Raw genomic sequence first — 20,990 nt, forward strand, 5'->3', positions numbered from 1 at the left:
TTTTTTTTTAGATACTTATTGATGATATTGCTCAGATTGAAGGTATAAAATTAATAATTGAAAAGTCGAAAAAATATTTCCACCAGGGTTGTCTGAAGTAAGTGTTAAATACAATAATCAAATATTCATATTCAGGAATTTTGGTTAAACCCAAATATTTTCAAAGCAATATTGATATTAATATTGCCAATTTTTTGTTTACCTGAATTATTTGAAATATTAATTGCTGAATACGAGTACATTAAGAGTTATGAAAATTGGATAGATATTTCATAGTATTCGTTAACTGGTTTTTTATTATTTGGTATAATGATTCATGTATACCTGTTGTCATTTTATTGGCAACATGTAAAACTGTTTGTTTACTTGGTAATATACCAGCATTTGGATTAATCCTAATTAGTACGTCGTATATTTGAAACAGTTGTAAAAAGTATATTCAGAATATTAATACTTCATGCAATTTTCATATGGGGTTTTTCAATAGCTTTTTTTCAATTTTTAGAGCTGAAAAATCAACAAGATATACAAACGATTCAACAATTGACATACTTGAAAATTTAGAAGATGATTCGAATAAAATAAATCGATTCAATGGAATATTTAACTCAATATTTTCCACATTACTTATGGCAATTGGTGAATTTAATTCTAATGAGATATCATTTGATTTGTATCCAATTTTTGGTCGTTGTTTGTTTGTCGTATTTATATTTATTATTGTTATAGTATTATTCAATTCATAACCGGTATTGTAGTTTCAAATACTGATGAAATATATCGTGATAGAGAGATACTTGATATACAAAATAAAATAAAAATGATATCATATGCAGAAAAAATAATATTTGGATCTACTAACAGTGACAGTAAATCAAAGGTTGCATTTTTAGGTAAAATACCGAAGTATCAGTATCTTTCTGATATCCTTGTAAAACGTATTACATTGTTTGAATAGTCCGTAAGACAGAGGCAAGAACAGTGTGTGAAACTGAATTGAACAAAATACCTGTTAAATGGTAGTCCTTAAGACCCAGAACACGTTGCACCTATTTCCAATCATTTTTATTGTCTGCCGTCCACAGGTAAGCCAGGTAAAAAATCGATAATTTATATGACTCTGAACTGATTGGAATTTGTTTAATACTTTTAATTTTATTATATTAAGTTAATTTTAAAATTCCAATCAAATGAGTTATCATCCGGCTGAGATATCAATTTTTGAAAATTGAAAAAAACATGAATTATAGCGTACGTCTAAACTGATTGGCGAGCTAGGTTATTTTTCTTTAATGTATTTTAAATATAAAGAAAAAAATTCCAATCAAAAAGATATCATTAAAAGGGCTAAAAAAATTATTAAAAATTAAATTGAATTGTAGAGTAATGCGGGGGCTGAGCGGTAAGGGGAATAAAGAAGGGCGTGAAAATAATAGAGTGATGGGAGTTTTTTATCTTTTTTTTCTCTATATAGTTTTCCTCTTCTAATATAAACTCCAAGCTGACTGCCAAACTCCCCACCACTCTATTATTTTCACGCTCAGCTGCCGCATTACTCTATATTTCAATTTAATTTTTAATAATTTTTTTAACCCTTTTAATGATTTTTTTTTTTATTGGATTTTTTTTTTTACGTAGGCGGAAGCCTACTAGTATTGTTTTCACTATATGAATTTAGAAAAATGGTCATATCTTCTGAAATAATATAGATAGGATGTTCGTATTAGAACCAAATTGAAGCCTAGAAGAAATACTACAACCAAGAATAGAAAAAAAAATATTTCCATTGTTAAATAAATTAGTTATCAACAAAAAATGTTTTTGCAAAAATTTTAAAATCAAAATATTAAGAAAACTAAAAACAAATCGTGGATGCGATTTTTTGCCTAGACATTTAAAATTGCAAAATCTATATAATTAAGAGGTAGTTTTTTTTTTGCTATTGTTAGAAATTTGTTAATTAACAAAAAAACAAAATTTACGTTTTTTTATACCTCGCATAACTTCTTCAAAAATTAACTTATGTACTTCCATTTGGTCTCAAATTGTTGGGCTTTCGAATACCGAGAGCCACACTGTCTTGATAAAAAACGCTCCGAGCTCGCGTTAATTAGTTATCAACAATTGTTTATAATAATAAGTAGTGTCTGGTATGTTCTAATAAAAAAATAGACATGAAGGATTGCTTTTAACGATTTTTTAGAAGAGAGTGTGGCTCTCAGAAATTTAATCAGGAATTTTTTGGGCTTTACAAATTTTTTTTATGTTTATTTGTTCAAAAGTTATTGAAGGTATAAACAACTAACAATTTAAATTTTAACACTGTTTTTTGACAAAAAAGGGATGAGCGCATGCGTAAAAATTTCTTTGCTGTAGTTATAATTTGCTTGATCGATAAAATAGTTATTTAAATTATCACGTTATTAAAAAAAAAAAAAAAAATTGCCACGGAAAAATTTTTATAAATAAAAGTATTAAACAAAATTAAAAAAAATTTGTTCAGTTAAAAAAAAAGTAAATCGAACGATTTATTTTTTTTGATATTTGTATTGATTTATTTCTTGAACAAATCTAATAGAATCATTGATATCAATACCAACATGAAGTATAACCTCAAATTTGTTTTATCTGTATTTTGATTTGTGTACATAATTTGACAGCGCACGTCAGGGTAAATAAAAAAAAAAAAAAAAAAATTCAATCATATAATTTAAAATTGTAAAAAAAATTAAACTGTAATGAATTTGGAATAATCGAGATAAACCACACGGGCTTTCGCCGGAGTTTTGAAAATTTTCAATTTTCAATAGAACGAATTCGTTACTAAAAATTTTTTATATTTAAAATACATTAAAGAAAAATAACCTAGCTCGCCAATCAGTTTAGACGTACGCTATAATTCATGTTGTTTTCAATTTTCAAAAATTAATATCTCGGCCGGATGATAACTCATTTGATTGGAATTTTAAAATTAACTTAATATAATAAAATTAAAAGTATTAAACAAATTCCAATCAATTCAGAGTCATATAAATTATCGATTTTTTACCTGGCTTACCTGTGGACGGCAGACAATAAAAATGATTGGAAATAGGTGCAACGTGTTCTGGGTCTTAAGGACTACCATTTAACAGGTATTTTGTTCAATTCAGTTTCACACACTGTTGTTGCCTCTGTCTTACCGTCTAGAAGGAATGTATCGAGATTTTGAAAAAGTTATTGATCCATTTGGTACGTATTATATGAACAATCTTACAAGCCATCTGAGTAAGTCTGTATATGAAAAACTTATACCAAGAATCAAAAATATTATATCAAATCAAGAACTTTCTGAAAAACAAGAAAAAACTGATAGGCCTGATGATAAAATTATGGAGCTTGTTATGAAATGAAAATTGACATGTTGAATAAATGACATAAAGATTGAAAATTAGTTTTAAGACAGAAAAATAAATATATCTATGTAGAGATGAGAGATTAAAAACAATAATACATAATATATATGTATATGGTCTTATGACTTTGAAGTATCACAAATTATTCACATATTAAATTCTTGCATATACCTTGATTTTACCTGATGCTTTTTTTTTTCTTTCATTCTTCAAATTATGTAATTATTATGATGAATATTTTATAAGCCATATAAATAATGACAATGTGAATGTTAACGATAAGCCGTTTTTATTTATAAGCTAGGACTTATTTTTATATATATAGGACTTTATTTTAGAATTTTAATTTAAAATGAGATTAATTACTATTGTACAATTAGCACAATTCTCAAATAATATTTAAAAATGTAAAATATAAAAAAAAATGCAAACATCAAAATTTCTTTGAATGTTAATCAAACATTTTTAGTGTTCCGAAAGGAACATTTATATAACGCCGTTCCTAATTTTATGTGTTGTCATGTTATAACTTGACCTTATTTGGGTTTATTTTGCACTCATTTTTTATGTGTTTTTGTCTAACCTTTGTACATGCTTACTGATTTAGCTTTTATGAGACTTTGCAACCAAATGGTTGCCAAATCTCTTAGTTTCAGGCTTCAGCCTTCTTAATATATTATTTTGTCATTTTTTTTACCAAACGTTTTGCAAGAAAAAAAAAAGTTTGATTCAGAATTTAATGAGTTTTTTTTGGTTTAAAAAAAAGAAAAAAAAAAAAAATTAAATACAAGTGTCCTTTTGGAACACCCAGGGTTCCGCACACTTGTATTTTGGTTTTTTTTTTTTTTAATGGTTATAGGAAGTGCAAAATCAGTAATCCAGCTATGCAAAAAATAATGATAATATATAATTATTATTATATAAGCTATAATGATGCATGACAACTATAGTAATAATGCCATTAAGAGTATACAATTTTGCATATAGTTAATTATGCAGTGTTTGTTGAATTTTTTCTAAGGATATGAATTTATTCCAAGAAATAACACCTCATTGCAGCTGATAATTTTTTACGTGATAAAAACTTATAAACCTCAAGATAATTTTTAAAATTCGAATCGATTCAACGCAATTTATTAAGTAATTAAGTTCTTTAAAAAATAATAATAAACGAACAGGTTGAACGAAGTGTTTTTCAATAATAAAATTATTGTTAAAACTATAGTTTTATAAAGTTAATTATTTGTCAATTTAGCGTAAGTATTATTTAAAAGAAGGAAGTAATTATTTATTTACATTTTTTTCCTGAAAAATATTATTGAATAAATATTACTTTGTAATATTTTTGAATTATCATCTCCTCTCTTGCGTGTCACACATAAAAATATACACACATAAAAAGCATACATGAAGGACATATAAATGAGATAAAAAAATTATTATTTTTTGAGCTATATAAAGAATATTTTTTCTTACCATGGTAAGTTTAAATTTTTTTAATACAATATCATAAAAAAATAAAAGTTTGAAAAACCGAGTTTTTGTTTATTAAAATATCTAAAAATTAATATTTACTTAATAATTTTTTTTATCTATTTAGGTAATTGGTAATCATGAACAATTTCATGAAGCAATAGTTAAGTGTAAACAAGAACTTAGTGTTGATAATGCAATGGTTGAAAATGCCGATAAAAATGATACTGATAATGAAGATCCTAAAATGAAGTGTTGGGGAGCATGCATGATGAAACAATTGGGAACAGTGAGTAAAAGTCGGCTGATAATTGTTTTTCTCAATCAATAAGTTTTTTTTTTAACTATAATGAATGTATTTATTCGAGATTTTATTTTAATTACAATATGATATGTTGTACTGTTCCTTGCCAAGTAAAGGATCGCATACTATAATTTTTTTTTTAACAGATGACAAGTAAAGGCGTAATCGTTAAAGAAAAAGCCATTGAAATGGTCCCAACAGATATGAAGAATCGTGAAAAACTCATTGATGCAATTGAAACTTGCTCTGGCGAATGTAAAATAAAAAAAAATAATTTATTATTATATTATTTTAAAAAAATATCCAATTGAATTATAATGATAATTTGAAATTTTATTTCAATAATTACAGATGGTGCTGATGAATGTGAAACTGTAAGAAAAGTGCGTTTCTGCATTTTGGCAAAAGTGGTAAGATAATAAAATTAATTATTTTTTAAAAATAAAATTATTATTATTCATTTTTTTTTCAGCCAATTTTCAAACATTTATGAAAACAAGATGATAACGAAAACAACCTGAAAAGTTAATTGAACTAATAAATAATAATGGTATATATAAAAAATCTGTATACAGCTAACCACAAATTTCCGGTTTGCATTTCTGGTAAATTTCCGGAAATTTTCTGGAAATCGTTTCTGGAAATGTTTTCTAGAAAATTTCCGGAAATCGTTTCTGGAAATATTTACTAGAAATTTTCTAGAAAATTTCCGGAAATTGTTTCTCATTTTGATCAACCATTTGAATGAAAAACTTTTCTTGAAATTTTCTAGAAAATTTCTGGAAATCATTTCCAGAAATATTTATTAGACATTTTTTAGAAAATTTCCAGAAATCATTTCCAGAAATGTTTATTAGATATTTTCTAGAAAATTTCCAGAAATCATTTCCAGAAATAATTATTAGATATTTTCTAGAAAATTTCCGGAAATCATTTCCGGAAATGTTTATTCGATATTTTCTAGAAAATTTCCGGAAATTGTTTCTCATTTTTATCAACTATTTTAATGTAAAACTTTTCTTGAAATTTTCTAGTAAATTTCTGAAAATCATTTCCAGAAATATTTATTAGACATTTTTTAGAAAATTTCCAGAAATCATTTCCAGAAATGTTTATTAGATATTTTCTAGAAAATTTCCAGAAATCATTTCCAGAAATAATTATTAGATATTTTCTAGAAAATTTCCGGAAATCATTTCCAGAAATGTTTATTCGATATTTTCTAGAAAATTTCCGGAAATTGTTTCTCATTTTTATCAACTATTTTAATGGAAAACTTTTCTTGAAATTTTCTAGTAAATTTCTAGAAATCATTTCCAGAAATGTTTATTAAAAAAGCTACTGCTTTTTCTTGGACATTTGTATTTTTAAAAAATGAATTTACATGTATGTTATTGATAAAATAAATGAAAATGTCCAAGGAAAAGCAGTAGCTAAGGAAAAGATAAGGCTAAATTAGGTTGCCGAAGTATTATGTTTTAAGGAAAAATGTTGCTTAAAAATATACTTTGTACCAATATCCTTTAGCTACATCTTTTCCTTAGCTACTGCTTTTCCTTAGACATTTTTCATTTATTTTATAAATAAAATACATGTGAATTTATTTTTTAAAAATACAAATGTCCAAGGAAAAGCAGTTGCTAAGGAAAAGATGTAGCTAAGGAATCAATGTGACTCGGGAATTATTTCCTTGAAACATAATTTTTTGGCAGCATTAATTCCTTAGCCACATTAATTGCTTAGCTACTGCTTTTCCTCGGACATTTTTATTCATTTTATCGATAAAATACATGTTTATTTTTTTTTTCTTAAATGCAAATATCCATGGAAAAGCAGTAGCTAAGGAAAAGATGTAGCTAAGGAATTAATGTGACTCGGGAATTATTTCCTTGAAACATAATTTTTTGGCAGCATTACTTCCTTAGCCACATTAATTCCTTAGCTACATCTTTTCCTTAGCTACTGCTTTTCCTTGGACATTTTTTATTTATTTTATAAATAAAATACATGTAAATTTTTTTTTTAAAAATACAAATGTCCAAGGACAAGCAGAAAGCTGAAAGATGCTAGTAAGAAATTAATGACTCATGAATTATGTGACTAAGTAATTTGACAGCTGTTAAAGACAGGAAATAATTCATTAGTCACATTATTCCTTAGTTATTTTTTCCTTAGCTACTGCTTTTCCTTGGACATTTGTATTTAAAAAATAAATTTACATGTATTTTATTTATAAAATAAATGAAAAATGTCCAAGGAAAGCAGTAGTTGAAAGGAAAGAAGCTAAGGAATTAATGTGACTAATGAATTATTTCCTTGAAATATAATTCTTTGGCAACATTAATTCCTTAGTCACATTAATTCCTTAGCTACATTGATTCCTTAGCTACATCTTTTCCTTAGCTACTGCTTTTCCTTGGACATTTTTCATTTATTTTATAAATAAAATACATGTAAATTTATTTTTTAAAAATACAAATGTCCAAGGAAAAGCAGTAGCTAAGGAAAAGATGTAGCTGAGGAATTAATGTGACTCGGGAATTATTCCCTTGAAACATAATTCTTTGGCAGCATTAATTCCTTAGCTACATCTTTTCCTTAGCTACTGCTTTTCCTTGGACATTTTTCATTTATTTTATAAATAAAATACATGTAAATTCATTTTTTAAAAATACAAATGTCCAAGGAAAAGCAGTAGCTAAGGAAAAGATGTAGCTGAGGAATTAATGTGACTCGGGAATTATTCCCTTGAAACATAATTTTTTGGCAGCATTAATTCCTTAGCCACATTAATTCCTTAGCTACATCTTTTCCTTAGGTACTGCTTTTCCTTGGACATTTTTCATTTATTTTATAAATAAAATACATGTAAATTTATTTTTTAAAAATACAAATGTCCAAGGAAAAGCAGTAGCTAAGGAAAATATGTAGCTAAGGAATTAATGTGGCTAAAGAATTAATGCTGCCAAAGAATTATGTTTCATGAAATACTTATTGTTATTACTCTTTAGTTATCTTTTTCTTTCTTTTACTGCTTTTCCTTGGACATTTTTTATTTATTTTATAAATAAAATACATGTAAATTTTTTTTTTAAAAATACAAATGTCCAAGGAAAAGCAGCAGCTAAGGAAAAGATGTAGCTAAGGAATTAATGTGACTAAGGAATTAATGTGACTAAGGAATTAATGTTGCCAAAGAATTATATTTCAAGGAAATAATTCATTAGTCACATTAATTCCTTAGCTACATCTTTTCCTTAGCTACTGCTTTTCCTTGGACATTTGTATTTTAAAAAAATAAATTTACATGTATTTTATTTATAAAATAAATAAAAAATGTCCAAGGAAAAGCAGTAGCTAAGGAAAAGATGTAGCTAAGGAATTAATGTGACTAATGAATTATTTCCTTGAAACATAATTCTTTGGCAGCATTAATTCCTTAGCCAATATTATCTTTAGTTACATTTTCCTTAGCTACTGCTTTTCCTTAGACATTTTTTATTTATTTTATAAATAAAATACATGTAAATTTATTTTTTAAAATACAAATGTCCAGGGGCAGCTAAGAGATGATGCTGAGGAATTAATGTGACTCGGGAAATATTCCCTTGAAACATAATTTTTTGGCAGCATTAATTCCTTAGCCACATGAATTCCTTAGCTACATCTTTTCCTTAGGTACTGCTTTTCCTTGGACATTTTTCATTTATTTTATAAATAAAATACATGTAAATTTATTTTTCAAAACACAAATGTCCAAGGAAAAGCAGTAGCTAAGGAAAAGATGTAGTTGTTAATATGGCTAAAAATTAATGCTGCCAAAGCATTATGTTTCAAGGAACTAATTCTCTAGTCACATTAATTCCTTAGCTACATCTTTTCCTTAGCTACTGCTTTTCCTTGGACATTTTTTATTTATTTTATAAATAAAATACATGTAAATTTTTTTTTAAAAATACAAATGTCCAAGGAAAAGCAGTAGCTAAGGAAAAGATGTAGCTATGAATTATGTGACTAATGAATTATGTGACTAAGGAATATGTTGTTAAAGAATTATATTTCAAAGAAATAATTCATTAGTCACATTACTCTCTTAGCTTTTCTCTTAGCTACTGCTTCCCTTGGACATTTGTATTTTAAAAATAAATTTACATGTATTTTATTTATAAAATAAATAAAAATGTCCAAGGAAAAGCAGTAGCTATGAAAAGATGTAGCTAGGAATTAATGTGACTAATGAATTATTTCCTTGAAACATAATTCTTGGCAGCATATTTAGCCATTATTATTAGTTGCTACATTTTTTCTTAGCTACTGCTTTTCCTTGGACATTTTTCATTTATTTTATAAATAAAATACATGTAAATTTATTTTTTAAAAATACAAATGTCCAAGGAAAAGCAGTAGCTAAGGAAAAGATGTAGCTAAGGAATTAATGTGACTCGGGAATTATTTCCTTGAAACATAATTCTTTGGCAGCATTAATTCCTTAGCCACATTAATTCCTTAGCTACTGCTTTTCCTTGGACATTTTTCATTTATTTTATAAATAAAATACATGTAAATTTATTTTTTAAAAATACAAATGTCCAAGGAAAAGCAGTAGCTAAGGAAAAGATGTAGCTGAGGAATTAATGTGACTCGGGAATTATTCCCTTGAAACATAATTTTTTGGCAGCATTAATTCCTTAGCCACATTAATTCCTTAGCTACATCTTTTCCTTAGGTACTGCTTTTCCTTGGACATTTTTCATTTATTTTATAAATAAAATACATGTAAATTTATTTTTCAAAAATACAAATGTCCAAGGAAAAGCAGTAGCTAAGGAAAAGATGTAGCTAAGGAATTAATGTGACTCGGGAATTATTTCCTTAAAACATAATTCTTTGGCAGCATTAATTCTTTAGCCACATTAATTCCTTAGCCACATTAATTCCTTAGCTACATCTTTTCCTCAGCTACTGCTTTTCCTTAGACATTTTTCATTTATTATATAAATAAAATACATGTAAATTTATTTTTTAAAAATACAAATGTCCAAGGAAAAGCAGTAGCTAAGGAAAAGATGTAGCTAAGGAATTATGGTTGCCAAAGAATTATGTTACAAGGAAATAATGTTGCTTAAAATATAATTCTTCGGCAACTATAATTCCTTAGCTACATCTTTTCCTTAGCTACTGCTTTTCCATGGATATTTGCATTTAAGAAAAAAAAAATAAACATGTATTTTATCGATAAAATGAATAAAAATGTCCGAGGAAAAGCAGTAGCTAAGGAAAAGATGTAGCTAAGGAATTAAGGTTGCCGAAGTATTATGTTTTAAGGAAAAAATGTTGCTTAAAATATAATTCTTTGGCAACCATAATTCCTTAGCTACATCTTTTCCTTAGCTACTGCTTTTCCTTGGACATTTTTTATTTATTTTATAAATAAAATACATGTCAATTTATTTTTTAAAAATACAAATGTCCAAGGAAAAGCAGTAGCTGAGGAAAAAATGTAGCTAAGAAAAAGATTTAGCTAAGGAATTAATGTGACTAAGGAATTATTTCCTTGAAATATAATTTTTTGGCAACATTAATTCCTTAGCTACTGCTTTTCCTTGGACATTTTTAATTTATTTTATAAATAAAATTCATGTAAATTTATTTTTTAAAAATACATGTAAATTTATTTTTTAAAAATACAAATGTCCAAGGAAAAGCAGTAGCTAAGGAAAAGATGTAGCTAAGGAATTAATGTGACTCGGGAATTATTTCCTTGAAACATAATTCTTTGGCAGCATTAATTCCTTAGCTACATTAATTCCTTAGCTACATCTTTTCCTTAGCTACTGCTTTTCCTTGGACATTTTTCATTCATTTTATAAATAAAATACATGTAAATTCATTTTTTAAAAATACAAATGTCCAAGAAAAAGCAGTAGCTTTTCTAATAAACATTTCTGGAATTGATTTCCAGAAATTTACTAGAAAAATCCAAGAAAAGTTTTCCACTAAAATAGTTGATAAAAATGAGAAACAATTTCCTGAAATTTTCTAGAAAATATCGAATAAACATTTCTGGAAATGATTTCCGGAAATTTTCTAGAAAATATCTAATAATTATTTCTGGAAATGATTTCTGGAAATTTTCTAGAAAATATCTAATAAACATTTCTGGAAATGATTTCTGGAAATTTTCTAAAAAATATCTAATAAACATTTCTGGAAATGATTTCCAGAAATTTACTAGAAAATTCCAAGAAAAGTTTTTCATTAAAATAGTTGATAAAAATAAGAAACAATTTCCGGAAATTTTCTATAAAATATCTCATAAACATTTCTGGAAATGATTTCCGGAAATTTTCTAGAAATTTTCTAATAAACATTTCTGGAAATGATTTCCGGAAATTTTCTAAAAAATTTCTAATAAATATATCGAGAAAGGCTTCTTTCAAATCTAGTAATGATTTCCAGAAAATTTCCGGAAATTTTCTAGTTCATATTACTGGAAACCATTTCCGGAAAATTTCTGGAAAATTACGAGAAACTGGTTAGCTGGGTATTTTAAAAATCTTATGTTAAATTAAATTTTATTCGACAAATATTAAAAAAAAGTTTTAACGTATCCACGTACTAAATTTTTATTAAAAATACGTATACGTATTTAAGGGATTACCACCGCATATCTAGAGACCTCTTGCGTATGAAATTTAGAAACATAATATTTCTATGAGTGCGAACGAGATAAAAAAGAAGGAGAAAATCTTGTTTCTCACTTCAACTTGAGTATTTAGACAAAGACAAAAATTTATTTTTATTTATTGTAAAATAAAAAGGTCTCAAAGCCCTATTAATTTTTATATCAAAACTTTCCTTATTATTTCCTCTATCTATCTGTAGTTTTTGAAAAAGCTATCTGCGTTTTCCATAAAATGGCTAACCAGGTTTCTAAAAACTAAACCAGACTCTCCATAAGAACCTATGTATAACCTTCAAAAAAGTAGCCTACTTTAGTAATTAATTACTAAGTAATTAGCTACAAGAAAATTATCAAAAAATTTGAGCGTATGTATTATTATTTCATTAATCTGCTCAAAAAATTTCAAGGCTCTATCTGCGTTTTTGATTGGTGGTGGTAATCCCTTAATGTTGTTTTTTTTCATGTTATTAAATAAATATATGAATAATATTAATCATAACAAGAAAAAAAATCAGTTTTTTTTACAAAAAGAATTGTTAAGTATTCGAAATCGTCACTAATTGTAATTATACTAATGAGACTGTCGGAGAAATTTTATCGAACTTTTCTTCACCCGAGTCATTTTCGAAAAAGCGACCGAAAAAATTTTCCTAAAATTTCTTTATTGATTGAAATTTTATTTCTGTTCCAAATTACACAGATAAGAGTCAATTAACACTATATCAGCATATTGAATATTTAATTATCATTATTTTCACCTTGATATAGTTTTTTTATATCTTTATTTTTATTACTGACAAGAAATAGTAAATAAAATTTTTGTGAATCATATCACAAATATTTTTTATGTTTATATTTACTTCCTTTAGTTTGTCTTTTCAGACATAGAATGCAAATTGAAATTATATGTTGATGTCAGTTTTTGTAATTTTTTTACGATGTCAAATGCACCAGGCTCGATTATTTTCAAGCTTGTCTTGTGATTGTTAATTTCCTCAGGTTTGTCAAACACTCAAATGATTTTAATGATATTGATTTTATAATTCCTCCTGAATACAGAAGCTTTTCTATTTGAATTTCATTATTGGATGAGTCACATATACCAATAGTATGATTATCCACCAATTTCAAACTTTTTAACCGTGGCAAATTTTTTAACACTTAGCCAATTTTCACCGATTGTTCATTGAATTTTATTTTAAGATGTTGCAAATTAGATAAATTTTGAATACTATTCAATTCCAACTGAACTGGACCTGAAGTTATTTCTAATCTTTCGAGTCCTTTCAAAGTAACAGCAAATGGCTCGATTATTATGTTTGCATTTGCGATAAATGAAGCATGAGAACTTTTAAGTATTTTCCTTTTTGAAAATCACTTTCAAACTTGATGAATGCACGATTACGTGACAGTAAATTTGTATACTGTTTTTATTTATTTTTTTACACCTTTTGTTTGTATATAAATAAATAATGTTTTTTGTGTCAAATGAAACCCCTTAGCTTCTATAAATATTTTATATTTATACTTTTGTAATACGTGGAGCTGATCTTTCAATAACTCTACTGAAACAATGTCATATTGTCCATGGCTTCAAGTCTATTTATATTTTCTCTTATTGCTTTATATTTCTCTCTAAAATTTTTACATGATTATATATAAATAATATAGTGTATGGTTAATTTTTATGTTGTTGTTTTTTATTCAACAGATTTATGCACAAAGTTTGCATGGATCAGTTGTTCTGGATGGTGATTCATGGCTTGTTTATTGGCTTGATCGTGCACTAAGACATGGTTTACGTGTTGAACGTCATGGATATTGGGGAACAGTACGTGAATTAAGTCATTAAGATACTATTGTTGTTATTCATGCATTACAAAGTGTACTAACATCAATTGGAAAAGGTATAATTTATTATTAATTAAATTAAAAAAATAAGTATTAATTAATTTTTATTATTTTCGTTTGATATATTCAGGTCGAGCTTGGCTTTATCATACACTGAGTGAGGGTAGCTTTGAAAGTTACTTGGCTTGTTTCTTGAGGGATTTTATAACTTTAGAAAAACAGTATTTTCCTCATGCACTTGTTCATGATGCTGACAAAACTCATCAGCTAATTAATCTGCTAGCTGGTCTAGAAAATGTCTCATTTACACTTCAATTGGTATGTTTTTTAAGAAAATAAAAATTCATTATCATTTTTGTTATTTAATAATTTTTAAACAGACATTTCAAGTGTCACAATTGACATGAACTTTATGATAAGAACTAGGCAATTAATTTTTTTATCATTATTAAGCAATATTAAATTAAATTGATATACTATATAATTTTTATAAAAAGCAGCTAATGGTGCACACTCAATAATTTTTACCCTACAAAACCATTTCATACACATAAACCTACGATATAAAACCAGAGAAAAGAATAAACAGCTAGCATAATATTCAAGATTGCTTTGTGCAAAACAAAACAGGCTCATTAAATTTGATTGGTAAAAAAAATGGCAAACATTTAGTTGATATATATTTTAAATCTTTAAATTCACGAAAAAAAAAAATACCAAAAATCACATACTCAAATCGACAACAAGAGCTTGAAAAATTTCTTCAAATAGAATATAAAAAGAAACTTGAAAAAAGATCTGGTAACGTGTGTTGGGGCTGGTGGCCCGCGTTACCCATTGAAAATTAAAAATTTTCAATACTCCGGCTAGGGCCATTGCGTGGCCGTGTTACGCGATTTTGTAAATAAAATTTTTTTTTATTAAATTTATTAAAATGCTAACGTTCTATAATGGCTATTGCTGCTGGATATAGAATACTAAAAAATAAAGAAAATAGACAAATAACTTCCAAAATTATAAATTCATTTAAAACTTTTTTCTTGTTTGACTCATGAAAATGGCTCTTCAGAATGGCTTTTTAAAATGGGCGGTTTTTTTTTCATTTTTTTTTTTTTTTAATACGGCACTTTCAATAACTTCCTATAAAATGCTCGTGGAGACTTCATATTAGGCTTTAATTCAGCGTCATTTAAAACTTTATCACGCTCTTACAGATCCAACTCGTTATTAATTTTTTTTTTCCAAGTAAAATACATCGAAATCGAAAAATGAAAAAAAAATTCATTTTTTTTTTTTCTTTAAAAATTATAAATCATAGAAAAATAATTTTATATACAAGTGATGAGTATTTGAAAAACGTATCTTTTGGGCCCTACATGAAGTCGCTGCGATTATTTTATCGAGAGTTATCGATTGAGTAACGTTACGCTAACCATGTAATAACAACGGGAACCTCGATAACTCTTGATAGAATTGTCGTAGGGTTTTCGTATATAGCTTAAAGAATGCGTCTTTCGAATACCATATATTTTTCTACAAAATTTTTTTTTTTTTAGTTATAGTTTTCGAGAAAAAAAAAAAAAACTTTTTTTTTCGATTTTTAGTTTTGTTTTTTTCACTAAAAAGTATAAATAATTAAAAAGTAATTTTGTAGGTGGGTGAAAGGTATTGGAAAGACGCTTCCTGGATGCCTAACATAACCTCGCTACGATTATGCTATCCAGAGATATCATGTAATATCGTGTGAAAATCGAATAGCGAAAAAACTATAAATTCGATAACTCTCGATAGGATTATCGGAAAGACTTCATTCTAGGCTTAAAAAAAGCGTCTTCAAAAACTCTAGAACCGCGTATAAGAACCACTCTTCTAGGCATTATTGTTTTTCGCGAAAATAATAAAAAATAAAACGAGAAATTTTTTTTTTTTTTTTTTTCTCAAAAACTATTTTGCCTGGAGGGATAGTTTTTCGATGCGGCTCTAGAGTTTTTAAAAACGCTTTTTTTGAGTCTAAGATGAAGTCTCTACGATGATCCTATCGAGAGTTATCGAATTTATAATTTTTGCAATATGACGTTTTTACACGATATCGTCTCAATAACATAATCCTAGGGAGGTTATGTTAGGCCTAAAAGAAGCGTCTTTTCAATACCTTTCACCTACCTACAAAATTACTTTTTAATTATTTATATTTTTTAGTGAAAAAAAAAAAAAACTAAAAATCGAAAAAAACAGTTTTTTTTTTTTTTCTCGAAAACTATAACTAAAAAAAAAAAAATTTTGTAGAAAAATATATGGTATTCGGAAGACGCATTTTTTAAGCTATATACGAAAATTATACGACAATTCCATCAAGAGTTATCGAGGTTCCCGTTTTTAAGAATTCCCTAAAATTGCCTTAAAACCGTCATTAATGCATCCATTCCTGCCCAAAAATATCTTTTATGAACTTATTCTCATACAGCTGAATCTCTGGAAGAAAAAACATTGCATGATTGATAGTCTAACTTCATTAGTTTTCACTCTATAATTTTTTGAATGATGAAAAAAATCATCTAATTTTAAGTTTTCTTAAGTTTTCTTAAAAAAAAGAAAATAATGAAGAAATGTTTTCTATCACGTGCGATAATGTTCTCAGAGACGCATCTTTTGAGCCCTAAACGAACTCTCTAGGACAATTATTTTATAAGTTATAACGGTTTTTTTTTTTTTGCCGATGATTTCAATACTGCGGCTGAGCCTTATGGCTCCTAGCCTCCGTAAAATTCTACAATTTGTATATTATAGTTGTATTGTAGAATATTGTTGATGTAGAATATATAATATAATATAACACAAAAGGAATTGGTGAAGCAAATTGTTTTATTGCAAAAATAAAAATTATATAAAGCCAAGTAAATAATCATATTTTTTGTTACTTTGTCAGTTATTGATGGTCAATATTGATAATGATGATAATAATAATAATTATTATTATTACTTTGACATCTGCTCTTGTTTTGTCAGTAACTTCCATAACAAATTCATGTGATCTACCACTTGGTTCAAGTACCATTCTAAGTATTTTATTATCAACAGTTGCCCCAAGGTTATCAATAGTTGATATAAAACAATATTCTCTTCCTTCATTTATAAATTCATCAAGTAAACCACTACGTGAAAACTTTCATAAAAATCACCGTGTCCTGGCGGATACCATGAATCAATATCTTCATCAATATCACAATTTTTAGCAATTGGTAATAATGATTCTCTACATATACGTGGATGACAACTTTGATTAAATGTTTTAATATTAACATCAAGACCACGATATTTACGTATTATTCTTTCAGTATCAGCATCTGTGTTAAATGAATTCATCAACATAAGTGGAACACTGACATTAAAAGTCTTGTTTAATGACTATACAACATAGAAAAAAATAAAAAAATAATGTTATATCATTTAAATATTCATTTATTGATGATGTAATATTTACCTCAATTTGTTGAACAGTTAAATCTAAAAATGTTAAATCATTACGTATAACAATTGATGATTTTGGTCCATGACAACCCATACTTGTACCAAAACCACTATTTAATTTAACAACAATTAATTTATTCAACATCATACGTATTTCTTCATGACTTGGTTCTTGTAATGAATCATAATCTCTAATCTGTGGAAAAAAACAGGAATTATTAATGAATAATAAATTACAGTTTAATGAAAAAAAAATCATAAAAAACATAAAAATAACTTACAGAATCTGGTGGAAGTTTTTGTATTTGTTCCCAAGCAACAGATGGTCCTTGATCTTGTAAAAATTTTTGAAATAATTTTGTAAAATCAGTAAATTCTGATTTAACACGTTCACGTGATTCTGGTGTTGCTGTTGATTCAAGATTTCCAAGTTCACGTACAAGTTCATTTTCAGCATCACGTTTTGTCTTGACAAGCCTTGACAATCAAAACAATATGAATTGACAAAAAATAATAATACATTCAAAGACATAATAAAAAAATTAATCAACAAACCATTCTTTTGCTGGTTTACCATCAATTGTTGGAAATTGTAATTTTGGTATATTAATTAATTTATCACCGTTTCCCCGGTGGAAATAATTTCTCCGTAAAACTCCGGAAAAACTCTGTAAAATTCCGTAAAACTCCGGAAATACTCCGTTAAAGTTCGGAAATACTCCGTACAATTCCGAAAAACTCCGTATCGCTCCGGAATTGGCCCATTGCAATTTTTTAGTCATTTATTTTCCTTCATTTTACACGGGAATTTGAGTATTTTGGAATTGCTACGGATTTCTCGTATTTTTCCACATTTTTTCATAGTGAGCCAATTCCGGAATGATCCGGAGCAATTCCGGAGAATTATTTCCACCAGGGTTGTTTTTCTCATTAATTTAACCAATAATTTTGACAAATCTTCTCTTTTACGCGTTATTACAATGTCATCAAAATCAATATTTAATTTTTGAATGTTCAATGTATCGACAATCGTCAGATTTTTAACAAAACTTTCTACATATTGTAACACATACAGCCCACAGTCAGTGCCAGTTTTTTGTTGTGGTACTTTTGGTGCAGTGAATATAAAAATTTTCAAAGAATGTTGAATCACCACCAATTTTGACTGTATATTTACATCTCAAGTAATTGAGTAATACTTGAACAACAGTTTTATATTCATCTTTACGATGAATTGAATCAAATATTAAAATATATGGAATTTTATTTTCATTTATTTTATCAGTTGTTGTTGTTGTTGTTGTTGTTGTTGTTGTTGTTGTTGTTGTTGTTGTTGTTGTTGTTGTTGTTGTTGTGGTAATTTTCTGTTTAAATGAACTTGCATAACATACTACTGCTAAATACCAATGCGATTTTTCATTTATGGGAATTATTATAAAATCTTTATTAAATATATTTACGTTTTTAGTCCATCTTGATACTAGTGCATGTGATCTCTTGGCATTTAATGCCTTGTTTGGATGTATTATCTAAACAAGATAAAAAATACATAGTAATTGACAAAAAATATTTTTAAAAAATATTACCAGATAATTTTACCATCGGACAATAACATGATAGTGGTAAATTATTAACAATTTGGTTAGAAAAAATTAGTTCTATATCGAAATGTTGGTTAGATGAAATATTTCTTGTTAAAACAATAATTGAAAAAAAATGTGATAGGTGCCAAAATAATATTTGTGATACATTGAATAATGAATTTCAAATTTTATATTTAAATATAAATCAACAAAAACAACATGAATCTGCTGCAACTTTACAAAATTTGATTGATGATAATTTTAAAAAACAACAATTAACAAATAATACATTACACAGACTATTGTTCTCAAATGATTTTAAGTAGCAGTATTGAAGATGTCAACTTAATATTCAGTGATGATAAAGATAGAGCTCGATACCTTGCGGTACCTGGACGGTGAATATTATTATTATTTTGACAATAATAATAATAATGATTATAGTACTACAGTATATTATATTAAAGAACCGCTAGAGAAAAAAAAAGTACAAAGTCAGTTATCAACGGCTTCACGGGTGTCGGATGCATCTGCACCAGAAACTTTTGATAAAAAATTAACAGACAGAAGACAACAAAATCTCAAAACTTTGGCTAAGCAAAACACTACATAGTACACAGATATCACCACAAACACCATTACCATCACCACCACAACCAACATCCATGGTTATATCACAGGATAAATTTAATCATTTAGATTTTGTTTTTAATATACTTTGTAGTGATTGGAAGCCAAGAAAAACAACTAAAGACTCTGAGGAATTCAAAGAATTGAATAAATTACTTGATGAATATCGAAAAAAAAGATCAAAAAATATGAAATCAGGACCTACCCTCGTGGAAATATTTCTCCGATTTTTTTCGAACTTTTCTCCGCAATTTATTCACCTTTTTACGCAAATGACCTATGGTTGAAGAAATGGTGGACAAATTTCTCCAAACTTTCTCCACCCTGAAATTTACTTTAACTTTTCTCCACCATATCTCTGATTTTTCTTCGAATTTTTTTTACCATTTCTCCACCACTTCTTTATCTAAAAATGATTTCTTTATTTTTCAACAATAATTGATAATATGCCATACTTTATTAGTTATGGTGTAAATGCAAAGAATCGAAAAAAAAACAATGATTCAGTAAATATGAAGAAATAAAAAAAAAATTACAGTTAATAATAAAGAAAATTCAACGAGATCACAAGGAAAAGCTTTTGTTAAAACAAAAAAAAAGCTCGTGATAATCGAGAAAAAAAAAAAATGTTGAGGGAAAAGAAAAAGCCAAAGCATCAAAAATCATTGAAAAAGCACAAAAGAAACAATTTTTGAAACTGGTCATTTTAAATAGACTTACAGCCAAAAGATAAGAACAATTAAAAAAAAAATTAGAAACAAAAAGTGTTAAAAAATTGAGAAGAATTCATGTTGATCAACATAAAACATTGGTGTTTGTTGGGATTGTTAATATAGCACAACATGTGAAAGGCTACATACATGCACCAACATCAAAATTCATTGAAAAAGTTAAAAAATTAGAAAATTCAACAGTTTTATATGTTGACGAATATGATACCACCAAGTTGTGTAGTGAATGCAGTACCAATTTAGTTGTTGGTAAATATGGTCATCGGTACAGTTATTGTCCAAAGTGTCACACAATTTGGAACAGAGATGTTAATGCTGGGCGTAACATTGGTAAACTGGGTCTTTTACGTGAAAATTTTGTCGATAATAATTACTTTAAAAATGAGGAAGAATGGGATTTCTGAAAATTCTTCCGTAAAAAATTTACTGATGATACTGATGATAAAGATGATGGTAATGACGACTCTGAATAACAATAATTTTTAATTATGTTCTTATTTAATTTTTTTTCAGGAATTCAAACTATTTAATAGCAGTGTCATTGCAGCATCATAATCAACCACCAGCTATCAGCCATGAACCGTCAACATTATTATCTGTATTATTTCCTTTAAAATTCTCATTCTGAATCAATGTAAACGTGTATACAACTCTTGATCTCAAGATATCTATTTGCCAAAATATGATATTTTATTGTTGTAAATTAACAGTAAATTGATTTTTATCTTATAAAATTTAGTGATAGCAGTACCAAATACTATAGTTCGTTAGTACACAATTTAAAACACTGGAAAAGGCCCCTGGTAGAAATATTTCTACAAATTTTTCGCGAATTTTCGACGAATTTCTATGAAATTGACCCATGCGGAG

General features: G+C 27.0%; 1 pseudogene; it reads right to left on the minus strand.

Annotated features, from left to right (window-relative positions):
* Positions 1–14,637: 14,637 nt before the first annotated feature.
* Positions 14,638–19,426, minus strand: LOC122860406 (annotated as a pseudogene).
* Between the last annotated feature and the right edge of the window lie 1,564 nt (positions 19,427–20,990).

This window comes from Aphidius gifuensis, linkage group LG1 (genome assembly GCF_014905175.1).
Source record: "Aphidius gifuensis isolate YNYX2018 linkage group LG1, ASM1490517v1, whole genome shotgun sequence".
NCBI lineage: Eukaryota > Metazoa > Arthropoda > Insecta > Hymenoptera > Braconidae > Aphidius > Aphidius gifuensis.